Raw genomic sequence first — 17,768 nt, 5'->3', positions numbered from 1 at the left:
ATGAAGATCTCTGCAGACGCTCCCTCTGGGATCTGTTTTCTCAACAGCATCCCCCAAATCAAAGAACAACTGAGCCACTTCTGTAAGCTTAACATTTTTATTTGCTTAGTTTTTTTGTTTCTTTTTCAAAACATGGTTTCTCTGTGTGTCCCTGGTTATTCTGGAACTTGCTCCATAGACCAAGTTGGCCTTGAACTCAGAGATCTGCCTGCCTCTGCCTCCCCTCTGTCTCCCAAGTACTGAGGTAAAGGTGTATGTCACCATGGTCCAGCTGTAAGCTTCACTTTAATAACTTCAGCCTCAGTTCACAATGCAGTTTTACAAGCTTACTGTCTATGTTACAAAGCCCAGAGCAGATACCATCAGATAGCTCTTCTCTGTTAGGGAGAGGAAGGTTCACTCTACACTGGAGAATCTAAGGCAATAAGTCAGCAGCTTCCATGTCCCAAATTGCCTGGTACCCTATTACCCTCGTACACTAAAGCAAACCCACAGGGGATGGCTACAGTGATCATGGAATAACATTGATGGAGTTTTGCAAAAGAGAAATTGGCACATCTGAAGCAGGAAGCAGAATACCAGACCACGCTCCATGGATTGGTCAGATCTTAAATACTGCATGAAGTGATTATTGGACCAAGGAGCTAGGGGAGAGGACTTGGTGAAAAGCTGTTTTGCTTTGTGTTTTTTATCACACTGGCAACAGTAAACAGCAGCCCTTCCAATCTAGCAAAAACTGAATATATTTGAAGAGTGTTGGAGCCTGAGAGGCAAAAATGCAGCTATCTCTGTTTTTTTTTTTTTTTTTTTACAAAAGATTTATTTTAAATTATGTGTATGGATTGTGGGGGTGGGGGTGGGGGGGGAGATGCTCCTGAGTAAAGGTGCCCTCAGAGACGTGTCACCACCCTCTGGAGCTCGGTGCAGGCAGTTGCGAGCCACTTGACATGGGTGCTAAGAACTGAACCTGAGTCCTCTGCCAGAGCTGTACAGGCTCTTGACTGCTGAGCCATCTCTCCAGGCCTACTTGGTTTTAATCTTTCATTCGACAAAAATTTACTCCATGCCAGCAGGATTCTAGGAAATCTGGGAGAAACGAAGGCAAAAAGGCAGCGCTTTCCATAAGCTATCTCAAGAGTTCAGCGGAGGTCAGGCGGACTACGGACCACGGTGAGGACCTAGTGTGATCCAGGCTGGAAGAAGCGGAGCTTTCCTGGAGTGATGCATGCGTGTTAAGTGGGTAGTTGACCCTTGAACTGAGTATGAACAGGAGAACATAACAGACACAGAAAACCGTAGGGATGGGGCTGGAGAGGGCTCGGCAGTTCAGAGCAGTGGCTGATCTTTCAGAGGACTTGGGTGACACTCTCAGCACCCACATCAAGCACCTCACAACCACCTGGAACTCCAAGGCCCTCTTCCAGCCTCCGAGGGCATTTTGCACTCACGTGGTACACAGACATATGCTCAGGTACGCACGCATACACCTAAGACAAAGTAATAAATAAAATATTTTTTAAAGGACAAGAAGACAGAAGCAGGGTCTAAGCCCCTCCTCTTTAAGGTCTTCCCTGAGTCTTTCCTCCTCTCCCCATGAGGCGGATAGCCCCATCCCTTCTAACTTCCGGTGTGACTTGCGCGGTAGTTATGAAGTGCAACTGTTAGCAAGGCTGCCTCCCCGGTAAACTATAAACTCCTTTAGGGCAGAAACCCTGCCCTTTCATGTTTGATTCCCTGGCATTCAGTAGTGTTCCTGACAGGGATACCCACTCAGTAAATTCTTGAGGGAGCAGAGAAATCAAGTACAGCATACCTTCAGGAACCAGTGCGTATTACAGTCTGGCAGGGATAAAAGATGCATGAAGTGGAGCAGTAGGAATTAAAGCCACAAAGTAGGGCGATGGGAGGCGTGACAGTGTCAAGTGTTGATGGAGAACTAGAGCAGTGGAAACTCGTCCAACACTGGGGAGGCTGCGACCTGGTACAACTGCCTTCAGGTACGGTTTATCAGTCTCTAAGTCTCCTGGGTCCCACGCTCCAGATCCCAGTTCTAGTGAAACACCTATGTGTTCACACAACAAGATATAGAATATTCATAAGCCAGGTATGATGGCATGTACTCCGGAGGCAGAGGCAAGTGCATCTCTGTAAATCCAAGTCCAGACTGTTCTATGTAGCAAGTTCCAAGACAGTCAAGGCTACATAGAGAAACCCTGTCCTCCCCCACCCCCCAAAAGGGCAGAAAAGCAGAATATCAGAATATTCATAGTAAGACTTGGAAATAACCTCAATGTCCACCAACAGAAAATAGGATGGGTAACTATGAATAACTACACACACCTGTATCATTGTGGAGAATGGTGTAAATACAAACTCGAGGCTGTAGGAGAGCCTGTATTGTGTTTTATGCAAGCATTAATGCATACTATGGTTATGAAGTGGTGACTCTATTCTAACATGCTTGCTGCATTTCCTGCTGGCATAATTTTCTTTAAAAATATTTGTTTTATATTTAAGAGAAAGTGTGTGTGTGTATGTATGTGTGTGTGTGTGTGTGTGTGTGTGCATGTATGTTGGTCTAACCGCCAATACCCATGGAGGCAGGACGATGTTGGATCCCCTGGAGCTGGAGTTACACATGGTTGTGCGCCACCTGATAACGAATGCTGGCAATGGAATGCCAGTCATCATCTGTACGAGCAGAACAAGCCTCCTGATCTGTCCAGTCCCCCTATGGAGGGTTTTCTTCATTTCTCCATCGCCTTCATCATTTCTGAACATCAGCACCAATGCACACATCCTTCTATTTTTTTCTCTCTCTAGGTTACAGTGTGTTATCACCACTATGTTCAGCCCCACTCTTGTTGTTGTTTTACTGAAGCCTGATAGACAAAGAATGACTAAAATATTTGCACTAGATTAAAAGAGACTAAATGAGCAAAGATTATGGGATGGCAAAATAGTCAATGAAGTGCTCACCTTAAACGCTTGAGGACCCCCTACCTCAGCCAGAGTCTGTTGATGTCCATAGCCTGTGTTACCGCCAAGGACCATGTGGATGGGTGTCAATGTTCTTGGCTGCTGCCTGAAACCATGTTGATGCCCATGGGCCATGCTGCCACTGAGGACCATGTCTGGCTCCATAGTCCTACCAAAGTTGGCATCTGTGATGATGTCTGTGGCTTGTGTTACCATCAAAGGCCGTGTGGATGTTTGTGGTGTGTGCAGCCGCCTGAAGTCATGTAGGCTGTGCTGCTGTCGAGGGCCTTGTTGATGTGAGTGGCCTGTGCTACCAACTGAGGCTGTGGTGATGTCCACAGTCTTGATGTCTACGGTCTGGGCTGCCTCCAACAACCTTGTCTGGGTAGGTGGGCCTGCTGCAGCCAGGGGCTGTGTTCATGGTCACTGCTGTCTCAGGAAGCCACGTGGAGCCCAACCATCCATGCTCCAGCTGACTGCAAAGAGCAAGGAAGCTAGTTTGCAGTGATACTAATGACTGTGGATGCCTAGTTGAGAAAGAGGGAAGTAGAAAGTGTCTGTAACAACCCCTACCCTACAACCCCTACCCCAACTCCAACCCTCAAAGAAAACTCTTTTTTTTTTTTTTTTGTTTTGTTTTGTTTTGTTTTTCTGTGTAGCCCTGGCTGTCCTGGAACTCACTCTGTAGACCAGGCTGGCCTCGAACTCAGAAATCCGCCTGTCTCTGCCTCCCAAGTGCTGGGATTAAAGGCGTGCACCACCACCGCCAGACTCAAAGAAAACTCTTAAAAAGGCTGATAAGGATGTTGAAGTAACTTCTCCACAACTGATGGCTTCTCATGGGGGGTGTGAATGGGGGGCAGGAGATGACTCAATTCTATTTAAGGGCAGGCTATGGAGAGTTTGACCTTGCTCCAGTGAGTCTAGGTAACATAAATTGGAATTGGGTTTTTGTTGCTGTTGTTGTTTTTTAAGCTCTTACTTTTATTTTCATTTGGGAGGAAGGTCACAAGGGTGGGGGCAGACGTGGAAGGGACAGGAAATAAATGTGATGGGATACAGGATGAGTAATTCCCAAAGGATCAATAAAAAATCTACACTGAAAGAAAAGGTATGAGGATCCAAGTTCTAGCCCCAGGGTCTATGTAGAAAAGTTGGATGTACAGTCCAAATGGCTGAGACCAACAAAAAACCTAACAAGTACTGGAGAGGTTGTGGGGAGGGGCTACTCCTCATTCACTGTTGGTGGGATTGCAAAGTGATACAGCCTCTCTGGAAACCAGTGTGGAGAATTCTCAAAAAGCTAAAACTAAATCGACCATATAACTTACCACTCAAAGGCATATGCCCAAAGGACTTGACATCTTCTCCACAGAGAACTCACTCAGCCATGTTCATTGATGCTCTCTTAACAACAGCCAGAAAGTGAAAACAATCTAAAAACCCTTCAACTGAAGATGAAAAAGGAAAATGTGGTCCACAGTCTATAAAATGTTATCTGTTCAACTATAACTAAAGATGAGGTCATGAAATTGCAGGTAAATGCATGGAACTAGAAAACATTATATTCCTGGGTGATAGTAGCACATACCTTTAATCCCAGCACTTGGAAGGCAGAGGTAGGTGGCTCTCTGTGAGTTTGAGGCCAGCCTAGTCTACAAAGTTAATTCTAGGACAGCCAAGGATAGACAAGGAAATGCTGTCTCAAAAAACCAAATATATTTCTGAGTTCGAGGCCAGCCTGGTCTACCGAGTGAGTTCCAGGACAGCCAGGGCTACACAGAGAAACCCTGTCTCGAAAAACTAAAAACAAAAAAAACAAAAAAAACAAAAACAAAAACAAATATATGTATATATGTATATACACACACACACACATATATACATATATATACATACATATATATATATACATATATATATATATATATATATATATATTTTATATATACATATATATAAAATTGAGTAAGGTAACCAGGCCCAGAAAGACAAATACTGCCTGCTTTCATGTATGATTCCTAGCTCCAAAGCTTCAGATGTAAGTACATAACCTGGAGTAACTGCAGAAACCAGGAAAGTATAAAAGGACCACAGTGGTGTTTGGTTGGGCACTCCATAGAGAGGAAAATAACATGATATTGTGCTATGAAGCGGAAACGGGAAAAGTAAGGAGGGGGCTTTAATTAAAAAGGGGAAGGAGAGAGAAGGAAGAAGGAAAACTAGCGTTAAAGACGCTTGGGAAAGCCTTCAAAAACACATTACATTTACATAAATCCACATATAATACATATAAGTGTGAGAAGTTTTGTCTCCCAGGGTGACGGTGCTCCCACCAAGAGTCATAGGCCACCTAAAAAAACTCATCACGAGGGAGAAGAAGCTTCTTTTTGAGTTGTCAGTCCAGAAAGCACAAGAGACCCTCCAGACGATAGAGGCTGGTATAGCTGACCTTCAGTTGCCGCCTAGGGTCCCTAGTGCTGAAGACTCCACAGACTTTGGGAGAGTCTTCGAGTTGGGAGATTTGTACTGGATCTGACCAGAAAGCCTCCTCCCTGAGGAGTAGGATTCATAGAGCTGATTGGACTTCCGGCCTGCTCAACTGGAGGAAAATTGCGGCTGGTACCAGAACAGGAAACCTCGCCAACTACCTGGGGCTAGTGAAGGCACGGATCTTAGAGGAGAGCCTGCGACCACTATTTTACTGGGCCAGCATAACACCTAACTTCATTCTAAATACTTACCCTGACAGAGAGATGTGGTTTTCAGCCATCATCAAAGAAGCTTCTCTCTGCAGCAGGCAGAGGTTATCACAGAAAACCACAAATGGTCCAAGTACAGAAAACAACCACTCAAGGAGTGCCCAGCCCCAACAAATAGATCAACATCAGTCCTGCACCTAAGTCTCAGAGAGCACAAGGGAAGAGGTGTCAGAAAGATCGTAAGAACTAGAGAAACAGGAAGTCGGCTGTGAGATTGTCTCCTAGAGAAGACAGGGAAACTAAACCGGCTATAATACCTCAACACTATGAACGCCCAAACGAGACTCAGACACCACCACTGAATGTACTAACATGGAGGTGGATTCTCATAGCCCCCTCCCACCCCCACAAAGAACTATAGGCAACTACAGACTGTTGAGAGAGGGAGAAATACTCTTCCCTAGGGATGAGCTCCCTGATTGGCTACTTAATATCAAATACTCAGCCTTGAAATCATACTGAACAGACTCAGCGGGCTATATTTATATATTAATCCTTATACATGTAGCGATAATGAAGAAATGAATTTGAGAGTGAGGGAGGGGACACAGGAGAGATTAGAGGGCAGAAAAAGAAGAGGAAAATGATGTAGTTATGTTCAATTAATGTAAAAAAATTAATAGTGAGGCCAGGCAATGGTGGAGCACACCTTTGATCCCAGCACTTGGGAGGCAGAGGCAGGTGGATCTACATGAGTTCAAGACCAGCCCGGTCTACAGAGTGATTTCCAGGACACAAAGAAACTCTGTCTCCAAACACAAAAACAAAAACGAAACAAACAAATAAACAAACAAAAAAATAGAAAAAAAAGTTGAGGTTAGCCAGAAATTCTTTTGTTATCTTAGAATCACAATTATCAAGCTCTTGAATACTGCTTTTTTTTTTTTTTTTTTTTTACATTTGTGTGGCTCTTTTAAATTTAAACAAGGAATAAATAAGAATAAGTGTGGCTTTTATTGTCTTGTTTAAGGGGGTATGGGGGCGAGGGTGGGGAGACTGGATAGGTGGCTCAACACCTAAGAGCACTGGGTGCCCTTTCAAGGACCTGAGATTAGCTCTAAGCGACCAGGCCAGGCCATTCATAATCATCTGTAACTCCATTTTCAGGGGATCTGCCACCTTCTTCTGTCTTCCTTAGGTGTAAGTGATATACCAATAAAAATCAATAAGTGAAGTAAATTTTTTAAAGAAAAGGAAAAAAGCCCACTTGTAATCCCAGCTCTGGGGAGGCAGAGATAGAGATGGATCCCTGGGGGGCGGGGGGGGGAAGAGGGTAGGGGGAGAGGGAGCAGATGTCATCATTCAAGGTCCAAAGTTGTCCTCTGGACTCCACCATCCATGTTCAAGCTTCCATGTGTGCATTTGTACACACAGCCATGCACACCCTCCATGTGAACACATATATGCCCCTCACGCAAAATTAAGTACTTGGAGCCACACCAACTCAGACCCCAGTTCTACCACTGACAATACAGGTTTTTATTGTATGTGTCAAGTGGGGCTACAGTATCTTCCTTACAATGTTAAGTCTAATGCATGGAACACAGTAGGTCCTCAACCAATAGGTTACTTTCCCTACTGCATGACCCTCAGGAATAAGGACTGTGTTCCATTCATTTTTCACAATACTTGGAACTCAGTGCAGGGTCTCAGTGACTGTTGTCTGGGGACCGAACCAAAAGTGGAGAGATGAAAAATAACTGTAGCGCGGGGCAAAATAAAATCAGTGCACGGCTTCACATGCAGGGTTGTGTCAGGACTTCACATTCAACTCTTAACAGCAATGCCATCAAAAAGGTCAAAGACAGCTTCTATTTAGTAGGCGTTGGAAAGGAGCTGGAACATTCCTTAATCCAAAGGGGAGAACACTAAATCAACTCTTGGGTAAGAGAAACGAAGCCAGACCTTAGCTGCCCTAACAAGCAAACAGAGTTATCCAACAACCTTTACACAGAGATAGAAACAGCCTTGGCAGAACTGGGCCTCCATAATAAGTCACCGGTCCAACACATTGGATGGGGCTTGAAGATGGAGCTCAATGGGGGACACTTACCTAGAACACAGGGTAGGCCCCAGCTTTGGAAGCTGCTGTGACCAGAGTCCAAAAGCAGAGCAGGAAAAGCCCAGGGCTGCGCCACAGAGTGATGACCCAGCTCCTGTCACTATACCCTCTCATGGCCCTGTGGCTAACCAAACCAGCATGAGGCAGAACTGCCCTCAAGGTTCATTAAATGACACATTGTTGGAGGTGTGGATGGGGCTTCACATGTGCATTTCTGGTAGGTTCTTCTGTAACCCTGATGCTATGGGACCATGCTGACAGCTACTGTCTTGACCTGCTGTGATCAGACTGCAGATGACCCTTTTGTGGAGATGTTAAGAGACCGTGGGTTCCCAGTTATTTAATTCAGTGGTTCTCAAAGTTGGGGGAAGGAAATATTCTTCTCTTGAGGTTCCTCAGAGGCTTCCTGGGCACCAAAGAGCCGTTACAAAATTCACAAACCACTTAGAATGAGTTTTCCCTACCCAGGAGAAAAATATCGCTCAATCCATTATGTTAGATAAAAGTGAGAAGGGTTAGTCCAGGAAGGCTTGAGGGGAAAGAAATGGCCAAAAGTCATTGTATACATGTATAAAATTATCAAAGAATAAGTTAAAAATTATATTAAAATATAAAACAGGGTCTAGAGAAATGGCTCAGAGGTTAAGAGCACTGATTGTTCTTCTTAGCACCCATAAGGCACCTAACAACTGTCTATAACCAGTTCCAGGAGACCTGGAACTCTTCCGGTCTCCATGGACACCAAGCCCATATGTGATGCACAGATAATACATGCAGGCAATACATTCATACACATAGAATAAAAATAATCTCATTAAAAAATAATAAAACAACCCTATGTCATGCACGCCGTGATGATCCTTGTTTTCCAGTCTCAGGGGAGCTTGTGACTTGCCTTAGGTAAAAGAAAAAAAAAAAAAAAACTAATAAAGCCAGGACTCAAACACAAATCCGCCTGCCTCCACAGTGGACTGATTGTGTTTGGCTCCAAGGTCAGAAGTGTATACAAGAAGTGAAGTTTCAGACCAAACTCAGGCTCCATGAAAAGGAGCCCTCTCCTGACCCTGTCAGTGATAGGAAATGGGCAACTTTATAGACTCTGCTTTCATGGCTGGGGTGTCGGCTGCGTACACTGGGTGGGGTTAGCCTTTTCTGCTTCCTTAAAGTCCAGTGAAGGGGTGGATCGATTTTCTTCTTTCCGTGGGTTACGTGAGGTTAGGGAGTAGAAGGAGTCGGTCAGTGTAAATGCCACAGTGTCAGTTTAACAATTAGCTCTTTGAGAACCTCATCCCAGTCACCTTTCACAGCCTGGACTAAGGATGTAAAGGATGTAAACACTCTGGAGGGGTCAGGGACCAGAACAGGTATTTGTAAACTGTCACAGGTCACTGCTTTGTTTTCTTTTCCCTAATTTGTTTTGGCGTAAAAATGAAATTTCTCTATACATGCTGATACCTGCTGAATGTATTTTACTTCTTGCAGTAGCCTCCAGTCAAATTCCCAATTGTCTAAGAATCGCAACAGAAACCCCCACCGCTGGTACTTGCTATTGGTGACACTGATACTTGCTACTCTCCCTATGTGCTCAGTTTGGTATACATTGTCTCCCACAGTGCTGACAAAAATGTGAGGACTAGAAACTACTGTCTCATTTGTTTCTGTTTTCTTTGCCTGGGCTGCCAGGAATCTCAGGCTTTGCCCTCCTTTGCAGTATTGGTCTGTTAAGTTCTCTGGTACAACTTTTCTTCCGTTGCTAAGTCCTTTATGTTCTGATGGTTTGTGCTTTATTATGGCTGTGCTTTTGTGCTTTTTAATGTCAGGTGACCCAGATCTCTTTTAGACATGGGCAGAACGTAAGTACATTGTTATTAAAAAAAAAAAAAAAAGTCTAAGTGTTGTAACTATTATTAAACATTGCCATCATCATGAACTTGAGTAACAGCATGATTTTATCCTCTCCTGTGCTTGGAGTCTAGTCCTCCCTTTTGAACTGCTGGGAAAGGAGCCCAGCTCAGAGCAACAAGCAGTCATACAGTGCTGTGGCCTTTACCCCCAGGGACTGCAACCCAGGACACCTAGTGCTGCAGAGCGCCTTCCCATCCGGTCCCCAGTTACCACTGAAGAACACAGCTGTGCTTTCTGAGCCATCCCCTCTTTAGATTAGCATCTGTCCCCTTTAGTAACTGACAATGTCCCTCGGAGATGAGAATCACCTCTGGCAGCAAGTGTATAGATCTTTCATGAACCCAGAACACCCCACCTCCAATTTTTTGATACTTAAAAAGCCAACTCTAAGTTTAGTAACTCTGAAGGCAGGCATAGAAGATGCTTCTCCAACCACCTGGGAGTCTGCCCCACACCCCACCACATGCCAGCCCTAACAACCACTGTAGGAACACAACCTCTACTGTTCTGTTGCTGTCTGAGAAGAGCTGGAACTTCCTTGAGCCTTACTGGCCCTTTAAATCGGTCCCGTGGTGATTCTGAAGGCCTTTTCTAGAGCCTCTCTCTTCAGACACACCAAAAGACGGCATCAAATTCCATTACAGATGGTTCTGAGCTACCATGTTGTTGCTGGGAATAGAACATAGGACTTCTGGAAGAGCAGTCAGTGCTATTAACCACTGAGTCATCTCTCCAGCCCCCTCTGGGGCCTCTCCTAGAACAGGCTAGTTAGAACTTCTCTGAAACACTGTCGACCTCTTTCTTGCTTTGGATCCAGCAAGGCTTAAGTCGCATAAGAAAGTTAGGGTGTGTGATGGGGAGGTCTTTCTATTCCCCTACCTTCTCATGAAGTAAAATACTTAGTAATGATCTGAGTCTCCTCCTCATACTTACCAGACAGCCTCTGATAATAGCTTCACAAAAGCTTAACTAAGCACTAAAGTATAATATGCTGGATGAAAAGATTCAGCTTTCACCAAAAAATCCCTGATGATTTTGTCTCAAGAAAATTACTTAAGGTAACACCTCAGTTTCTCCAGGTTCCTGCAAGTATTGCCATCTTCAGTACCAAATGTTGGATACAATTTCTTTTCAATGCTTTCAGCACAGATTGTAACATCTCATACAATTCCTCAAAATGATAGTAACAGAATGTAACCTGGAGCATATTTCTCTCTAACCACATACACACCACATTACCCAGACTCTCTTGCAGCTAGGTGTGTTGAGCCCTGCGTTCTGAGTGTGGAAATAGAAGTGGAATGACAAGTATCCAGCATCTGGATCACATCTGCTAAAGGAAAAGAACATTATTTCCTTCCTGCTAGACGGAGCATCATTGCCACTTGGAAAGACATGAACTTCCTGAAACACACTTCCCAGCTTTCAGTGGGCTTCAGAAACCCAAAGTAGGACCCATAACTGGCCCATACACAGAAAATAAGTGCTTTGTGCTAAATGAGACATTTGTATCCCATCCCCTATAGCTGAGACTCAGGGACCAATGGGCCAAGAGGGGCCAGAAAGATTTAAAAGCCACAGGTGGTGGATATCTGCACAAAAACATCATTTGCTGAGCACAGCAAGGACTTTACACACAGGAATCAACAGTACCTGTGACTGTATGCACAAATCTCACACAAGATCAAGCCAGTCCAAATCCCAGTGTAGATGAAAGAGGTTCTCATGAAGTTGTGCCTTTAGCTAAGGAGTTATTAGCAACTGATAGCTCCTGGAGATGGAAAAGTCAGTATTCTTCAGAGCCATATCCCTAAAGAGGCTACCCATGTCCCAACAGATTGTCCTACAGCTGTGGACATGCAAGTGGCACTTAATGGACTCAGTGAGTTTAAAAGAAAGAGCACATGAAGTTGAGAGGGAAAGTTGATGGAGGGATAGAGAAGGGCTGAAGGAAGGAAATGGGGGTGGATTTGATCAAAACATAATATGTGCATGTGTACAGTTCTCACAAATAAAAAGGTTGGAGAGAATAAGAACCTGAAGTGGGAATATTTTTCCTTGGAGTTCCAGAAGGTGAAGGCTTCAAAAACGACGACGACGACGACGACGACGACGACGACGACAACAACAGCTCACAAAATCTGCCCCTGTGAGGAACAGGGGGACAGGTGACATGGGAATCTGGAGAGCAAAGAAGAGACCAAATATGAGGAGACAGTGGATGGGTGTGGGGGAAGAAAGGATAAATGGATAGATAGATAGATAGATAGATAGATAGATAGATAGATAGATAGATAGATAGATAGATGTATGGATAGATGGATGGATGGATGGATAGATAGATATATGGACAATAGGGAGAGAGAGAGAGAGAGAGAGAGAGAAAGAGAGAGAGAGAGAGAGAGAGAGAAAGAGAGAGAGAGAGAGAGAAGCTAGGATTTACAAATATCCAGCAGGAAGCAGTTCCTGGTGCCAGCATCGACACAAGCTGCTCCTTGCTGTTATTCTGAGGGATATTTATTTCTCACAAGCATGACTCTTCCTAGGATCCCCAGCAGCAAGCAGAAAGGACCCTAGCACTTTAGCACAGCAGGAAGGTACTCTACCAAACAGTGTGGTGTTCATGTCCCATATTCCTCAGACAGAAGCCACCAAGACTCCTGAATGTGTGTCTGAAAATAGCTGCATTGTGTGTACCAAACGTCTCATAGTGACACAGAGATGAGTTTGCTGTTGTCTGGGAGATTCAGCTTTTACTTAGTACAGGGACTAGTTGATAAACATTTAATAATGATAATCTCAGCTTTATTTTTGTTATTTCATAATGAAATGGGATTATTATTAAACATTTTACCCTTTTTATTTGTTCTTCGGGGCAATAAAATTCTCAAATAGTAATCGTCATAGCCTGAGGTCTTAGTTGGCCAGGGTTTCATCTTCCAACCCCACTAAAGTCCAAACTATTAAACAAACAAGCAAGCCAGTGGAACTGGCTTTGGGCCACCCTGCCAACACCCCCTGGATCTCAGAACTTAGGGATACTTGCCTGTATGACCTTCAGGATTTCCTGGGGCACCCTAGTTCCAGAGCATCCCCCCACAGGAGCCCTTGTCACATTTTATGTTGACGAGTGATCACATGTTAGCCCTGAGTTTCTCCAAGTAGGGTTGGGGAAGGAGGGCAGATGGGGTTTCCCAACTTGTACAGGGGGTGAGCAGGGGTTCCAGCCAACACTAATAAGCTTTCTTTCATCACTGTCTCTATTTTGGACTAACTAAGCAACCAGAAGTCTCAAATATTTTGGATAGTTATGGATTTTTGTATAATGATGAAAATTTAAAGTTATATTTGCTGCAATATACTATCTGTATGATTCAACTCTGGTTTAGAATATACTGTATATGATGGTAAAAATTTAAAGTTATAAAGATCTACTCAGGTGGACAAAAGTTGACTTTTGATTTACACCTAACTACATATTTCTTTGCTAACTGTCCAAGAGATAAACTCACAAACAGATTTCAATGTCGCTTTATTCTATTTATTTTTGCAATGACTGTTCTCAGTAACTAGCACCTGTGTCTCATGATAAATGATCAGATAGAAAAAGTGTGTTGAGTTTACATAAGGTCTGAGGCTGGGGGGGAAGGGTGTTTCACATTGCAGCTTCTACATCCAACCTCTTTTCTTGTCAGTTCTAGATGTTCAGTCAGAAAGCCCACAACGTTCTCCTAATCCCCAAGCTTACTTCATCTTCTCTTTCATAAATACCACGATGGGAGGCAGTGAGGTGGAGGGAGGGGCAGGACCATTATTCACTCCCCTGATGTCCCTGCTGGACAATGGTGGAGACTGGATGGACTCCACTAATGTGGGCCTTTCTGAACGTTGGATCACTCCTGTACTATTCATGAAGACAAGGATGACGTTTTCTGATCTTTCACATGGAAATAGTGATATCTATCTCTTACAGAGTGTAGTCATGGTCAAGTGAGGTCATAGGTGTGGGGTTCTTTGTGGGGTTCCAGGGCTGCATTATGACATTATTAAGAGATTGATGGCTCCCCCATGTTGCCTGGTTAAAGAAGCTAGCTCTGTGTTAGCCAAATGAGTCACCAAATAGTCATGGAGTTCCTAGAGCAAAACATAAGGGAGAGGGCATTGGGTTGGCATGGCTGTCTGCTCCCTAGGGTTCACCCCAGGCCCAATTGTTATGTAGATGTGGTAGTTTGAATGTGACATGTCTCCCATACTCTTGTGCATTTAAACACTTGTTCCCCAGTTGGTGGCACTGTTTCGGAGGTTTGGATAGGGCAGCCTTACTGCAGAAAGTCCACTAGGCAGGCTTTGAAAGTAAAAGACCTTGCTTACTTGCACTTCGCTCTTACTACTTCCCCTGTTCAGTTCTCAGCTTCCTGCTCCTGCTCCAGGCCTGCTGTTTTCTGACATGCTGACCCCACCATTATGGACTCTAACTCATTCAAACCACAAGCCAAAACAAACTCTTCTACAAATTGCCTTGGTCATGGTGTAGTATCAGAGCAACAGAAAAGTAACCAATACATCAGGTGAAGTCCAACCTCACTGGCTCTTCTGCCTACTCCCAGGACCCTCCGTTTAGGCAAGGGTTCCCTAGAGGAACAGAACTTATGGAATGAATACATACACTCACACACACTGACACTCACACACACACACACACATTCATACACACTCACATATGCACATACACACACCCACATACACACATACACACACTCACATACACATACACAAACTCATGCACATATACACACACTCACACACACTCACACATATACTCACACACATACACACACATGCACACACACACTCACATGCACTCACATACACATGCATACACACATACACACACATACATATACACACTCATGCACATATACACACACATACACACTCACACACATGCACACTGACACACACATACACACACTCACACACATACACACACACACATACTCACACATACACATATAGTCACACACATACACACTCACACACATACACACACTCACACACATGCACACATGCATACACACACACACACTTGCACATATACACACACATACACACATTCACACACATACACACACTCACACATGTACACACATATACACACATACACACACTTGCACATATATACACATACACACATACACACATACACACACTCGCACATATACATACACATACACACACTCACACACATGCACACATGCATACACACACATATACACATTCACACATACACACATTTACATACATACACACACTCACACATACATGCATACACACACGCATCACATATACACACATACACACATATACACACTCGCACACATACACACACTCACACACACATACACACACATACACACACACATACACACAGGGGAGGGTGGGGTGAGGATGGAGTTGATTAGAATGGCTTACAGGTGTGATCCAGTTAGTCCAACGACTGTCCACCAATGGAAGGCTCAAGAATCCAATAGTTGTTCATTGCACAGAGCTGAATGTTTCAGTTGATCTTCCAGTTAAGAGCATCCTGAGGAAGCATGCTGCACTGCCCAAATGGACTTCAGTGAAGGGATGGGCTTGCCAGTGGGATTGAGAGCCAACAGCCAAAGAGAGATCAAGCTTCCTTCGCCCATGTCCTTTATGTTATAGACTGCCCAAAGAAGATGTAGTCCAGATTCAGGGTGGATCTTCCCATCTCAAAGATCTGGATTAGAAGGGGGTCTCCCATTCCAAATGATTTAATTCAGAAAAAAGAAATCCCTCAAGGGCATCTTCAGCCATTTTGGTTTTAGTTAATCCCAAATGTAGTTAAGTTGACAGCCAAGGGCAACCATCACCCATCCTAGAAATGAAAGCCTTAGTAGTTGGTTCCCAGCAAGGGTCTAACGGTCCCCTTTTGAAAAAGCCTAAATTTGTCTTCTCAACACTAACCACATGCAAGTCACAAGAAGAAGGCACACTGTAACTTAAAACACAAGAACATTGCTCTCACCACGCACAAGAAAATTAAAGCAAACTGTACCATTTTATATGTATTACTGCTAAAAGTTATAAATAAGATATCCAATGTTGATGAGGCTGTGACAAAACTGGTGTGACTTGACAGCTCTGTGGCTATAAATGTGTTCAGTCCTTGGTGAGGCACAATGGTAACATGCTGCAAACACTTGGAATCTAGCTTTGGGTTTAAAAACCTCTCTCCTTGAAAATGCCAGAGGGAGGCTGCTGACATAGCTCAGCGGGTAGAATGCTGTCTCAACACACATGAAGACCTTGGTTCGATCCCCAGTACCACCTAAAAAGGCATAGTGCTGTGTGACTGGAATCCTAGCACTTTGAATCTTAGCACTTTTGAAACATAGACAGGAGGATCAGAATGTCATGCTTGAATGTATATGAAGTTCAAAGTCAACCTGGGCCATGTAAGATCCTGTCTCACACACATAATAAATAGATGAATAAGTAAATAATTCAAAGGAAATAATTCAGCAGAAATAAAGAAAAAGATCAGGTATGGAAATATTTACCCATAATTGTCAAATATTAAAATATTAAATGCTAATTAAGTGTGATATAAACTAACCAGGTGTGGCGTGCATGCCTTTACTCCCAGCACTGGAGAGGTAGAGGTAGGCAGATCTCTGTGAGTTCAAGGCCAATCTGTTCTACATAGTGAGTTCCAGGACAGCCAGAGCTACATAGTGAGACTCTGTCTTAAAAAAAAAAAAAAAAAAAAAAAGTAATATAAACTTCTTAGCAACAGAAGAGGATGTTATTTATGATACACAAAAGTTTGTGAAACACATAACTCTTAAAAGGCATGAACCCAAGTCTCAAGTCACTCAATAAAGTTCCAAACTCTTGTGTTATCAGGGCAAAGAATTGGATCATTGATACAGGGTAAAAAAAAAAAAAAAATAGAAATTAGAGTGGGTTAGAGAGACAGCTCAGTGGTTAAGAGCACTGGCTGCTCTGCTCTTCCAGAGGTTAAATTCCCAACACCTACATGGTGTCTCACAGCCATCTGTAACCACAGTTCCAGAGAATCCAATATCCTCCTTTGGCTTCTCAGGACACTAGACACATATGCGATACACAGACATGCATGCAGGGAAACATCTATGCACATAAAATAAATAGAAGATAGATAGATAGATAGATAGATAGATAGATAGATAGATAGATAGATAGATGGTAGATGGATAGATGGATAGATAGATAGATGGTAGATGGATGGATAGATAGATAGATAGATAGAGCCTATTTTCTTACAAAAAGGAAAAGCTTCAGGTCGGCCTGGTCTACATAGTGAGTTTCAGGCTAGCCAAGGCTACACAGAAAGGTCCTGTCTCAAACAAACAAAACCAAAAAGGGAAATCATAATCCCAATACTAGAGAGACAGAGACAGGCAAACCTCTAAGTTTGAAGCTGGCCTTGTCCACAGAGCTAGTTCCAGGATAGTCATGGCTATACAGAAAAACCCAGTCTGGGGGTAGGGTTGGGGGTGGATGTTGGGAGCCGACTTTAGTAGAAAGCGGCTAGATCAACTTTGCAGCCATCTGGAACCATATACCCTGATGAAAGACTTGGTTTTCAAAAGCCTATTACAGCTGAAGCACACTCTGATAAATATATTGTTTATCCCACATAGCTTGTTTTGCTGTTTAGTGACCTCAGCTGTATGGTGCACGTGGTAAAGTGTTTTCACCTGTGTTCTCCTGCTTGTGTTGATAAATACCCCAGATTTCCTTTCAATAAAGAGAGAAGGAGAGAGAGACAGAAAGAAGGAGACGGGACGAGAATTAAGACCTGACCACACACCCTGTCTTGTCTCTATTCTTCGAGTCGCTTGCCCCTCTATCCCCACTCTCTCTTGACCAGAGCACTTAGCCCCAAAGTGTTGAGGCAGAGTGCAGGCCTCAACAGGTGGAGGTGGGGGTTGGGGTCAGGAGTAACTATGCAGTTATTGATGACAGTGGGGAGGAACAAGTGTCTTCAAGAA

Source organism: Arvicanthis niloticus, chromosome 1, assembly GCF_011762505.2.
Source record: "Arvicanthis niloticus isolate mArvNil1 chromosome 1, mArvNil1.pat.X, whole genome shotgun sequence".
NCBI lineage: Eukaryota > Metazoa > Chordata > Mammalia > Rodentia > Muridae > Arvicanthis > Arvicanthis niloticus.
Note: the sequence above shows the minus strand (reverse complement) of the source record.